The sequence below is a fragment of the Canis lupus genome, chromosome 8 (genome assembly GCF_003254725.2).
Source record: "Canis lupus dingo isolate Sandy chromosome 8, ASM325472v2, whole genome shotgun sequence".
Lineage (NCBI taxonomy): Eukaryota > Metazoa > Chordata > Mammalia > Carnivora > Canidae > Canis > Canis lupus.
Window position 1 is genome coordinate 49,020,493 of NC_064250.1, and position 12,385 is coordinate 49,032,877.

At 39.6% G+C, this 12,385-nt stretch overlaps 1 protein-coding gene across 33 annotated transcripts in view; it reads left to right on the forward strand.

The window, feature by feature from the left end:
* The window catches only part of TTLL5 (tubulin tyrosine ligase like 5), a 269,877-nt gene that overhangs the window by 245,311 nt on the left and 12,181 nt on the right, over positions 1-12,385 (forward strand). The gene's annotated exons all lie outside the window — the stretch shown is intronic.

A 12,385-nucleotide genomic window follows, 5' to 3' on the forward strand; every position in this document is an offset into this window, starting at 1 on the left:
ACCTCGTGCTCCAAATCCAAAATAGAGCAGCTGAGAATGGGGCTAGCTGTGCCACCAATTGCTTCTCTCCCATTGTTAATCTCCCTGACTCTGCCGTCCCCAGGCACCCCTCCCTTCACACTGTCATGCTGCCCACTTGTGATACAACCCAACAAGTGGTTTGGCTTTGAAAGGTGATTCTTAGAGACACCTCAAGTGACCCAACCCTGGGCTTGCCGGGGCGCTCTTGATGTTTGTTGCCGTGGGGCACCAGGGCTCTCCAGCTAAGTCTCCTTGCCAGTCAGACCTGGCCTGAAGAGGAGGTAACCTCTACAGACTCCCCCTGAGATCCTGGCCTCACTGGAATGGTCTCCAAGGGGAGAAACGTCTCGTTACTAGGTGCAGCCAGTGAGAAACCTCCAGTACTTTTTGGCTCTCAGAGAAGAGTTTATGCTCTGGCATTTGGATTATTAAATCACTTTTAAAGCATGGCACAGCTGCCCTTACGACAGTTATGTGTATTAATGCACTGTATGCTTTGTTCTGTCATTACCTGGTCAAGATGTTATAACTTATTTGAAAGTTCATCCATCTTGGGGTACCCAGCTGGCTCAGGGAGCAGAGCATGCAACTCTTGATCTCGGGATTGTGAGTTCAAGCCCCAAGTTAGGTGTAGAAATCGCTTTTTAAAAACTTAAAAATCTTTTAAAACTTTAAAAAATAATAAAATTTCATTCATTTCTTTCACAAATCCTGGATTTTATGCACCTCCTGCCCACAAAATGAGTCACTTTTCAGTCTGTAGGTACTTTTTTCAGAGAGTCCTGGAGTTAAAACTCATCATGATGTCTCCCTGTTCCCAAATTGATGAAGTTATTAGCATACTAAGACATTCATTACATCTACAAAAGAATACTCCCTAATAACGTGTGGACAAAGAAATCCACTGGACATTGGTGGGTGGGGGTATCAGCGCGTGGTAGCATGTGAGTTACTGTCACACTGCCCTTGCTCCTGGTGCTTACAGAGCGTAAGGAAAGCCGCCTCTCCCTCTTGGGCTCTCCCCTCTTGCTGTAGGAAGGAGGAGTAGCAGGAAATGGAATCTGCCCCGGTCATGGGATTTTTGAAAGAAACAAAGCATGATCTGATGAGGAGCAGGTTAATCCTGCTATTTCATTTCCCTTTCAGAGAGGGCGGGGGCAGGATTGTGATATGAAGTATTTGGTTTCACATCTGTTCCAGGAATTATCCTCGGCATAGATCCATTTTTCTTTTAAGCATCCTAAAGCATCCCAGGGAGCTCCTCCTCCTGTGCACCCTTCCCACCCCCACAGTCAATTTCATGGCCACAGAGCAGCTGACAGACTCCCAGAAAGATCATCTTGTCATTGTTACAGGAGGGATCTAAGTCCTGGAGGTCCAAATTTCTGTGGGTCAGTACTATCAATTTTGTGTCTGCCCTCCACAAAGGGTTTGGAATAAGAAGGAAGCAGCATACCAGCAATGTGGTATAATGGAAAGAGGACCAATTTAAAAATCAGAGGAACTGCCTCATCTCAGCTTTGCTACTATTTGTATGATCTTAGCAAGTCACCAAACCTTGTTGGGGTCAGGACCCTCATCTGCAAAATCACAGCAGTGTCTTCCAGGGTGTTCTGCAAAATGCAAGCCTTCTAAGTCAAATAAATTTGAGAAATGCTATGCATGGTATATATTTGTACATTAAAGTCTCCGAGAAGTCTGTCAATAAAGAAACTTGTTTTTCACCCAGCGTTTCTTGAATTTGTCTAACACTAGAACTCCTTTTCCCATAATGCTGATCAACACCTTGACACTTTGAGAAATGAAGTAGAAATCTATAACCTGGCACATGCCATGTTCGCCAACCTCAGTTGAAACTAACTTTTCAATTTCCCAGTCTCATTCATGGGAAAAAGAGAAACATAATTTCATATGTGGCAAGATGACTTCTGGTTTTAAAAACTGAACTTAAGAGCCAAAGCAATTATTCAGACCAACACAACTTCCACCTTTCAGACATTTAGCATGTTCTTAGGGCCTTTGGGGGTGTGGTAGGAATTTCCTACAAATAATCCATTGTGTTCAGCACACTGTTAGGTTTTCATAAGAAATAACTAAATAAATCACAAGATACCTACCCTGAATTCAGAGACTAAGCATATATACAAGGAAAAATAGAATTCCAGATTTTAGAGTGAGGCAAAGAATGATTACAAATTTTATTTTGAGAAATGTTAGTTTATATTATTAATTAAATATCTACTGAGAATATGCATAGAGAAAAAGGGATTCAAGGCAGTAATGTAAGTAAAACATGAGAAAATTGAAGAAACAACTGGATCAAGGGCCAAATGGGCGATATATGAGGAAAAATGTGGAAATAGGATCAGGCAAAGAAGTACTCTTAGTTCCTTGAAAAGTCAGTCACTAGGTTATAAATATTGAGACTGAAATTAAGTTTTGGCTAAGATGAATTTTAGCCAGGCAATCCTAACATTAGTAAAAAAGGATGGCTAATAATATATCTTGTTAAGGAATAAGTAAGGATGGTTTACTTAATCACTCAGTTCGGGAACTATCACCCACATATTTAAAGTATGGGTCTTTAATAATACTGAGTTTTTGGTAATGTTGGCTTTTTTCCTTTCCCACCCCTCTGGTAACTCCTTAGTCTCTTTTATAAAGCTCTTCATCCTTTGCTTACTTGTAAATTTTCATTCTCTGGAATCCTGTCTTTGGTACTGTCTCATGGTTCCAGCTGCCCTCTGTATTTGACCTGTACTAATTCCAGGACTATACCTTCAGCCAGGGCTGTCACATACGGCTTCCCAGAATGCTCGTGCACCGCACAATACTGGGGGTACTGTGCTATAGACACAGAACATGTACACAGTGGCCCAGATTTCTCTCTGGATCCATATATCTCGGCTGCCTCTAGACATCTCTCCTGAGTGGCTCACATTCCTCCAAAACCCAGCACAAACCCGTTTCCTATCTCCCTCATTGCCACTGCCTTAATTCAGACTTGTAGCACTTTTGTTTGAATTACTGCAGCATTTTCCATACGGATGTCTTCACCCTCAGTCTCATCCTGCGTTTATCCTCCAACTTGGCTCTTCAAGCGATCTGCTAAATACAGTTAAAATTATGATGCTTCGGGACACCTGGGTGGCTCAGTGGTTGAGCGTCTGCCTTTGGCTCAGGGCGTGATCCTGGAGTCTCGGGATCGAGTTCTGCGTCGGGCTCCTTGCATGGAGCCTGCTTCTCCCTCTGCCTGTGTCTTTGCCTCTCTCTGTGTGTCTCTTATGAATAAATAAATAAAATCTTTTTAAAAAAATTATGATGTTTCCCCACTACAAAGGCTTCAGAAGCTCCCTTTGAAATGCAGTGGGTAACCAAAGCCCTTCATGGTCTTCTCTCTTCTCTACGTGTATTTTTCACCACTCCCCCAAAAGGAACCTCTAAATTCCAGTCTTTCTAAACTATTTGCCACATTGTCTCAACCCCCCATACCATTGTATGCATTGTTCCTTCATTCATGGAAATCCACTCTCTTTTTTGGCTAACACTGGTCCATGCTTTGCCTCCAGATCTTGTCATTTCGAAAATCCTTCACTGACCACAGTGCTCACTTTCACGTCTTAACCATCCTTTAGCACATCTTTACCTCCTGTAGCATCCTTTGCTTTCCTCTATCATAGGATTGCTAAAATACGTTATTTTCTTTTACTTGTTTGCCTCTGCCACTAGATTATAAACTACTGGGGCAGGGGGGATCAGGAATTAATGTCACCCACCTCTCTGTCACCAATGCTTTTTGCAGAGCTGGTCATGAGGTAGGTATTCAGTAAGTGGATGTGGGATGAAAGAGAAATTTCTGTTGCTACTATAAGATTTAACCTTCACCAAGTCAGTTTCTGGACAGTGTTAAGATTAACCATACTATGTTTATATCCTATAAATTATGGGGTTTTAAATAACTCTTTCTATACTTTTGTATTTTGGACTTAGTGGAAACAGTAACTCCATGCCATTTTTGCTGTTAACTTTTCCCTGGTATTCAGGGGCTGTATTCCTTCACCCAGAAACTTATGTGGGGGAGGGGGGGAATAAGCTCATAATTGAGTACCTATCTTTAATAAGCTAAAGATGTTAAATCTTACTACTTACTGTTAAAAAGATATGGAGATTTGAATAAACATCTTCTAGAATTGACTCAGTAGCAGACTAGGGTGTATGTGCCCATACTTCACGAACTGACCGTTTTTGGAATGTACTTGTTTGCTTACACCTACTTTTCATTCACCTCTAGCACAGCCCCCATCAAAAATAAAAACATAAAATAAAAGCTAAAATCAAGCATATTTTAACTGAAATTTATTTGTTCATTTGTTTAGAGTAGCATCTTGAGTGCTAGGAGATAACAGTAATAGATATTCAGTAGGTTTCTATTTATTGGTGAACTCATGCTACCATTATTTCTTCTAGAATTCCCTAACAGCATTAGATTTTTCCTCAGTGACCCATCATTGTGGAAATGTATAAAAATCACCTTTTAGGGCAGCCCGGATGGCTCAGTGGTTTAGCTCCACCTTCGGCCCAGGGCCTGATCCTGGAGACCCGGGATTGAGTCCCACGTCGGGCTCCCTGCATGGAGCCTGCTTCTCCCTCTGCCTGTGTCTCCACCTCTCTCTCTCTGTGTATGTCTCTCATGAATAAATAAATAAAAACTTTTTTAAAAAAATTACCTTTTACCAAAAATACACAAATCAGGATCCTTTGCAAGGCCTACTAAATCTTATTTAATAGTGGTAGAGAGTTGAAGTATGTATTTTTAAACAGTGATTTCTGATGCCCTCACCACCCGTGATACCACTTCCAGCTAAAACCGTTTCTCTCCTTGGGCAATAGGCCCTCGCAGTCCAGGCAGAGAAGTTAAGTCCTGGATGACTGAACAGAACATTGTGGAATGATGAGAGAATGAGAATAACTAGTGCTTTCTATACTCATTGCAACTTATAGCCATTTTCCTAATGTTGATGGAAAGTGATAACTGATGGCCTCATCACCATCAGTAAACAATATATGACCCACTGTGAGAAGAGAGCTCTATTGACTAAAACACGATGAATTCTGAAATGTGTTCAGATTTTTTTTTTTTTTTTGAGATTTATTTATTTTAGAGAGAGAGTATGTGTGCGTGCAGCAGAAAGGAAGAGAGAATCTTACTCAGGCTCCACACCAAGCACAGAGCCCAATGTGAGGCTTGATCCCACAACTCGGAGGTCATGAGCTGAGCCAAAACCAAGTTGGACACTTAACTGACTGCACCACCCAGGTCCCCCAAGATGTTTATTTTTTAAACAAATAACTTTTCTTAGCTGAATCAAATACTCAATCACAGGTATGTTGAATATATTAAATTAGTTTTGTGTCTTCCTGCTTCCAGGATTTACTGTCTAGAAACAAAAGAGGCAGTTTTGGAGCTGATCAAATACAACATTTTTTAATGCTATAAACCTATTAAATTATAGAAGAAGAAAATTTCACCTTCTAAAAAAATCCATGCTATAATCACATTTTTATTTGTACAATCCACAAAAAAAGGAAAGTTCAGACTTATAGTCTGAGATATGTTCCTTTCAATTAAATACACAAATAAAATAAAAATCTATATTTTTACAGATTAACCGATGACAACTTAATATGAAATCTTCCGTGTACTTTACAACCAGGATAATTCAGAATTGATATAATCTTTACAAGTCCCAGTGTTATTGAGACACTTAAATGCAGTATTTTATATATTTTTCCAAGTATGGGCACACCATTTCTTTGTGTGTTATCTCCCCACTAAAAATGAGGGAATTGGACAGGATGCTTTTAAACAATCTACTCGTTTGAGAAAAGGAAAAAACAAAACACCTCTATAGCTATATTATAGGAGGTAGAGAAATGATAGAGAAGTGGGGTCTCCAATCAGGTAGCTGGTTGTAGCCAACATAGCTTGGTCTAGAACCATCAGATAAGGCTGTTAAACAAATGAAATTTACTTTCCACATTTTCTACAGTGCCAGTCAGTTGGTAGGTTTTACTCATTTGTGAATTTTCAGAGTCCTTATAAAACCACTACTAGGATGTAAGGGCTTAATTCCACCCCTTGATCTCACAACACCATGGGCCAGACCCTTTGAATTCTAAAAGTTAGTGACATCTCCTTCCTTCTGATTTTACTTTCACAGGCTTCTGGGATATCAGTTTTAAAAGCCTAGTCAAAAAAAATAAATAAATAAAATTAAATAAAATAAATAAAATTAAAAAAATAAAAAATAAAATAAAATATAGGGATCCCTGGGTGGCGCAGCGGTTTAGCGCCTGCCTTTGGCCCAGGGCGCAATCCTGGAGACCCGGGATCGAATCCCACATCGGGCTCCCGGTGCATGGAGCCTGCTACTCCCTCTGCCTGCGTCTCTGCCTCTCTCTCTCTCTCTCTCTCTGTGTGACTATCATAAATAAATAAAAAAATTTAAAAAAATAAAAAATAAAATAAATAAAATAAAATAAAATATAAAAGCCTAGTCAACAGATTAGAAAAATCATTCAAGTTAAATTTTTATTAGAAAAAATACTTCACAAATATCCTTTCCTATAAAAATATGAATGTGAACATCTGTTGCTGGTGAAGAATAGCAGAGGGGCTGGGGCAGAGAACTTGAAAGATTTGTGTGATATGGATATGCTGCCCTATGACTAAATTGATTTTCTAGTGGTTCTGTTAAACAATGAGGATCAATACTATTTCCAAAGTCATCAAAATTCATTAAAAGAATTGGCCAAGACTCTTACAGAACCATTGGGATAAAAGTCTCTTTGACAACAGATCGGTTGGGTTTTTTAAAAATGTTTTTACCTATCACTTGAAAGAATAAAGGTAGAAATAGCAAATATATAAGGTGACAAAATACAGCAGGAAAAATCGTGGACTCATGTTCTATTACTATACCTACTGCTTAGTAACTGTTATCTGAAACAAGTAGTTAACTTCTCTAGGCTCAGTTTTGTCATCTGTAAAATGGAAATAATATTAATTTAGAAATATATATATTGAATGCCTGAATTTTGCCCGGCACCTGACTTCCGATAGCTGCCGTGTCTTCTTCATGGGGTTGCTGTGAAAACTGGATGACATCTTGCATGTGAGAATGTTGTGGTGTATTTTACTATCAAATGATACCTAGAGCAGTCTAGACCTCCAGTCATCAAAGACTTATTTTTGGCCAAAAAAATAAAAATAAAAATTAAGTTACAACTGGTTCATTTGCAGCAATGTTTGAAGCAAAGAAAAATTTGGCCTGAACCCCAATTAATTGAAAGTTCAATAGCTACAATATTCTTTGCCCAAGTATTCCAGTTAATACAGGTTTTTCTTTGTTGGTATGAGGTCATTGGTGGTTAGTAGTTATCTATCACACTATAAAATACGTAACACATTTTGCCCCCAAACTTGTGGCTTAAAACAAAAAACATTTGTTATATCACACTTTCTGTGGCTCAGGCATACTGGCTTAGCTGCATACCTCTGGCACAAAGTCTCCTGATGAGGTTGTAGGCAAGCTATTGGCTGGGAGCTGGGAGCTCATCCGAAGGCTCACCTGGGAAATCTACTTCCAATTCACTCACAAGATTGTTGGCAGGCCTCTTTCCACTTGGGTCTCTTCAGAGGCCTTCTGTTATGGGCTAAAGTGTGTCCCGCAAATTCATATGTTGAAGTCTTAACCTCCATTACCTCAGAATGTGACTGTATTTGGACATAGGGCCTTTAAAGTGGTGACTGAGTTAAGAGAAGGCTGTTATGATGGCCCTAATCCAACGCACCTGGAATCCTTATAGGAAGATGAAAGTTGAACACACAAGACACACCAGGAACATCTGCCTACACAGAGAAAAGACTCTGTGAGGATACAGGGAAAAGACAGCCATCTATAAATAAGGAGAAAAGTCTCAGAAGGAACCAAACTTGCTGACACCTTGATCTTAGACATCTAGCCTCCTGAACTATAAGAAAGTAAATTTCTGTTGCTTAAGCCACCCAGTGTGGTATTTGGTTGTAACATCCCTAGCACACTAATATAGCCACCTTACAACATGGCAGCTGCCTCCCCTGAGCAAGCAATACATGAGAAAGTGAGAAAGCACCCATATAGAAGCCACAATCTTTTTATAACTTAATCTTGGAGGTGATACCCCATAACTTTAGCTGTATTCTCTATGTTAGAAGTGAGTCAGTAAGTCCAGTCTGCCATACTCAAGAGGGGGTTTCAAAGGGCACGGATAGCAGGAAGTGGAAGTCACAGGAGGCCATCTTAAAGGCTGCCTACCACACTAGTTCAGATTTGCTTTTAATAAAGTAAAAATTTAAAGTTAACGGATGGAGAAACTGGCATATTTTACATGTGTACATTCAACATCATCAAATACATGGGCACCCTCGCTGATAGAACCTATAGGCTACACTACCATTCTGTGAAGCTAAGATTGTTCTGATCTGGAAAAAAAGGAAATTTTGACCTTTAGGACAAGGTTTTCTAGGGGTGAGTAAAAGATCGTTTTATGAACAAGATTGAAGAGAAATGGTACAGTGAATCCTTATGTCTGTGTCTAATACAGTGATGCCCAACCAGGGATGCATATTAAGTAAGGGAGTACATAGGGGGATAAGAAGGAAAGAGGAGGGAAGATATCATGAGTTTTAAAAAAGCATGGTCAAACTATCATATAATCTTAGTAGGAAAAGTGAGAAGAAACAGCTTTTATGAAACCAACTACAGAAACTAAAACTGAACAGAATCTTCTTGACTGATGGAACATAGGTCATAAAGAGTCGAGAAACTGGTCTAATCTTTCTTTTACTGTTAATAGGCAAGAAGAGGGATAAGGGATAGCAGGTTAGAGGTGGGCATTCTGTGAGCCATAGTAAATACCCAGAGAGATGGTACATTTTAGAAACCGATGAGGAGTGAAAAATGATTATTGGGCTCCATGGATTGGTTTGGAAGGGAAATATAAACTAACAGACATATTCAGGAGCCTTTCAAGAGGTAATAGGAGGAACTCTATAAGAGGAGGATGGGTGATAGTTGAACCTGAGCTTTAGTTCAAAGGATCCAAAGGACATCTGCTCTGTGGTGATTGCAAGCTGACATCTGATTCCTCGGTAAGTATGCTGGGATTCCAGTAGCTTTAGTCTCTAAAATTAGTAGCATTGTCAGCTTGATTGTCTCATGTTTTTCTAACGATCAGAGTCTATGTGGCAAAGCTGTCATTATTCCCAAGCACAGCCACACTTCTTTTCACCAGCAGCTCTCCTTTTGGCCTCTTAAATGTTGCTAACATGAGGTTAAATTCTCGCTTTACCTTCCAAAACATTCTAAGAGCTATTGCTTGTGATAACACCTCCAAATACTGAGCTTCAATAATTTGGCTCCTGCTTCACTGGACCTCCCCCTTGGGCGGCTCTTTGTTTTAAGAGAGGAAGAAGCTGTTTCCTGTTATCTCCTGGTTGCACGATAACAAGATGACAGACTGATTCTAGGTCTCTTTCAGTTTTCCTTACACAAAACTGTGGAACTAGAGTGGGACAGTATGGGGGTCTCACAAGGTGACCCTCACTAGTAAGGTGCCTTTGGATTTGTATAGTAATTCTATGGATAACTTAAAGAATTCCCCTGAAGTAGATGTTTATGTTGGTCTGGAACAGTTTCTGAGATATATTGTTAAATAAAAGATACCCAAAAAACCAACTGAAAGTTACATTCCCATTTGTATAAAAAGTGGAGTGTGCATAGGCTGCTCTAAGAAGGACACACACACACACACACACACACACCAAGAACGAGTGGGGTAGAAGATGCTTTTAACTCTATACTATTGTGTCATTTGATTTTTATTAATTTGTGCATAGATTACTTTTTTTTTGTAGTTAGGAAGCGATTTTAAAAATGCCTTTATTTTTCAGTTATTCATAGAATTTTTTTTAATTCCAGTGTTAACATGCAGTGATTCAACAATTCTATACATTACTCTGCTCATCATAAGTGTACTCTTAATCCCTTCCCCTATTTCAACTATCACACCACCTACCTCACCTCTGGGAACCTCCCCAGTTCTTTGTATGTAAGAGTCTGGGTTTTTTAATTTGTCTCTTTTTTTCTTTATTCATTTGTTTTGTTTCTTAAATCCATATGAGTGAAATCATATGGTATTTGTCTCTCTGACTTATTTCACTTAGCATTATGCCCTCTAGATCCACCCATGGTGTTGCAAATGCAAGATTTCATTCTTCTTCATGGCTGAGTAATATTCCTGTGTGTGTGTGTGTGTGTGTGTGTGTGTGTGTGTGTGTGTGTGTCCCCACTGCATCTTTATTGTGTGTCCCCACTGCATCTTTATTCATCTGTCAATGGTCACTTGGGTTGCTACCATATTTTGGGTATTTTAAATACTGCAATTGGGACGCCTGGGTGGCTCAGTGGTTGAGTGTTTGCCTTCAGCTCAGGGCGTGATACTGAAGTCCCGGGATCAAGTCCCACATCGGGCTTCCTGCATGGAGCCTGCTTCCCCCTCTGCCTATGGTCTCTGTCTCTATCTGTCTTTCATGAATAAATAAATAAAATCTTTTTTAAAAAATAAATACTGCAATAAACATAGGGGTGCATTTATCTTTTCAAATTAGTGTTTTTGTTTTCTTTGGGTAAATACCCAGTAGTGGAATTACTGGATCATATGGTAGTTCTATTTTTAATTTTTGAGGAACCTCCATACTGTTTTCCAGAGTGGCTGTACCAGTATGCATTCCCACCAACAGTGCACAGCGGTTTCTTTTTCTCCACATCCTTGTCAACACTTGTGTCTTTTGTTTTTGATTTTAGACATCCTGACAGGTATGAGGTGATAGCTCATTATAGTTTTGATTTGCATTTCCCTGATGGTAAGTGAGGTTAAGCATCTTTTCATGTGTCTGTTGGCCATCTGTATGTCTTCTTTAGAGAAATGTCTGCTTGTGTCTTCTGCGCATTTTTAATTGCATTATTTAGTTTTTTTCATGTTGCATTGTGTAAATTCTTTATACATTTTGGATGTTAACTTAACCCCTTGCCAGATTTATCATTTGCAAATATCTTCTCCCACTCGGTAGGTTGTCTTTAAAAAAAAAAAAAAAGATTTTATTTATGAGAGAGGCAGAGACACAGGCAGAGGGAGAAGCAGGCTCCATACAGGGAGCCCAACGTGGGACTCGATCCAGGGTCTCCAGGATCACGCCCTGGGCAGAAGGCGGCGCCAAACCGCTAAGCCACCGGGGCTGCCCTGTAGGTTGTCTTTTTGTTTTAATTGTTTCCTTTGCTGTGCAGAAGCTTTTTATTTTGATGTAGTCCCAATAGTTTATTTTTGCTTTTGTTTCCCTTGCCATCTAGAAGAACCCTTCTATAGCCGGTGTTAGAGAAGCTACTGCCTGTGCTCTCTTCCAGGATTTTTATGGTTTCAGGTCTCACATTTAGATCTTTAATCCATTTTGGTTTGTTTTTGTGTATGATGTGAGAAAGTGGTTCGGTTTCATTCTTTTGCATGTAGCTGTCCAGTTTTTCCAACACCATTTGTTGAAGAGATTGGCTTTTTTTCCCCACGGTGTATTCTTGCCTCCTTTGTCATAGATTAACTAACCAAATAATCGTGGGTTTATTTCTGGGTTTTCTATTCTGTTCTGTTGATCTAAGTGTCTGTTTTAGTGCCAGTACCATACCATTTTGATTACTATAGCTTTGTAGTATTTCTTGAAATCTAGAATTGTGATACTCCAGTTTTGTTCTTCTTTTTCAACATTGCTGTGGCCATTCAAGGTCTTTTGTGGTTCCATACAAATTTTTTGTTTTGTTTTGTTTTAAGATTTATTTATGTATTCATTAGAGACAGAGAGAGAGGCAGAGACACAGGCAGAGGGAAAAGCAGGCTCCATGCAGGGGACCTGATGTGGGACTCGATCCAGATTCCAGGATCACACCCTGAACTTAAGGCAGACACCCAACTGCTGAGCCACCCAGGTGTCTCTCATATAAGTTTTAGAATTATTTGTCTTAGTTCTGTGAAAAATTTTATTGGCATTTTGATAGAGACTGCATTAAGTGTATAGATTGCTTTGGGTAGTTTGGACATTTTAACGATATTGGCTCTTCCAGTCCATGAGCATGGAATGTCTTTCCATTTCTTTGTGTCATCAATTTCTTTCATCAATGTGGTAAAGTTTACAGAGTACAGGTTTTTCACCTCTTGGGTTAAGTTTATTCTTAGAGGGCAGCCCGGATGGCTCAGCGGTTTAGCGCCACCTTCAGCC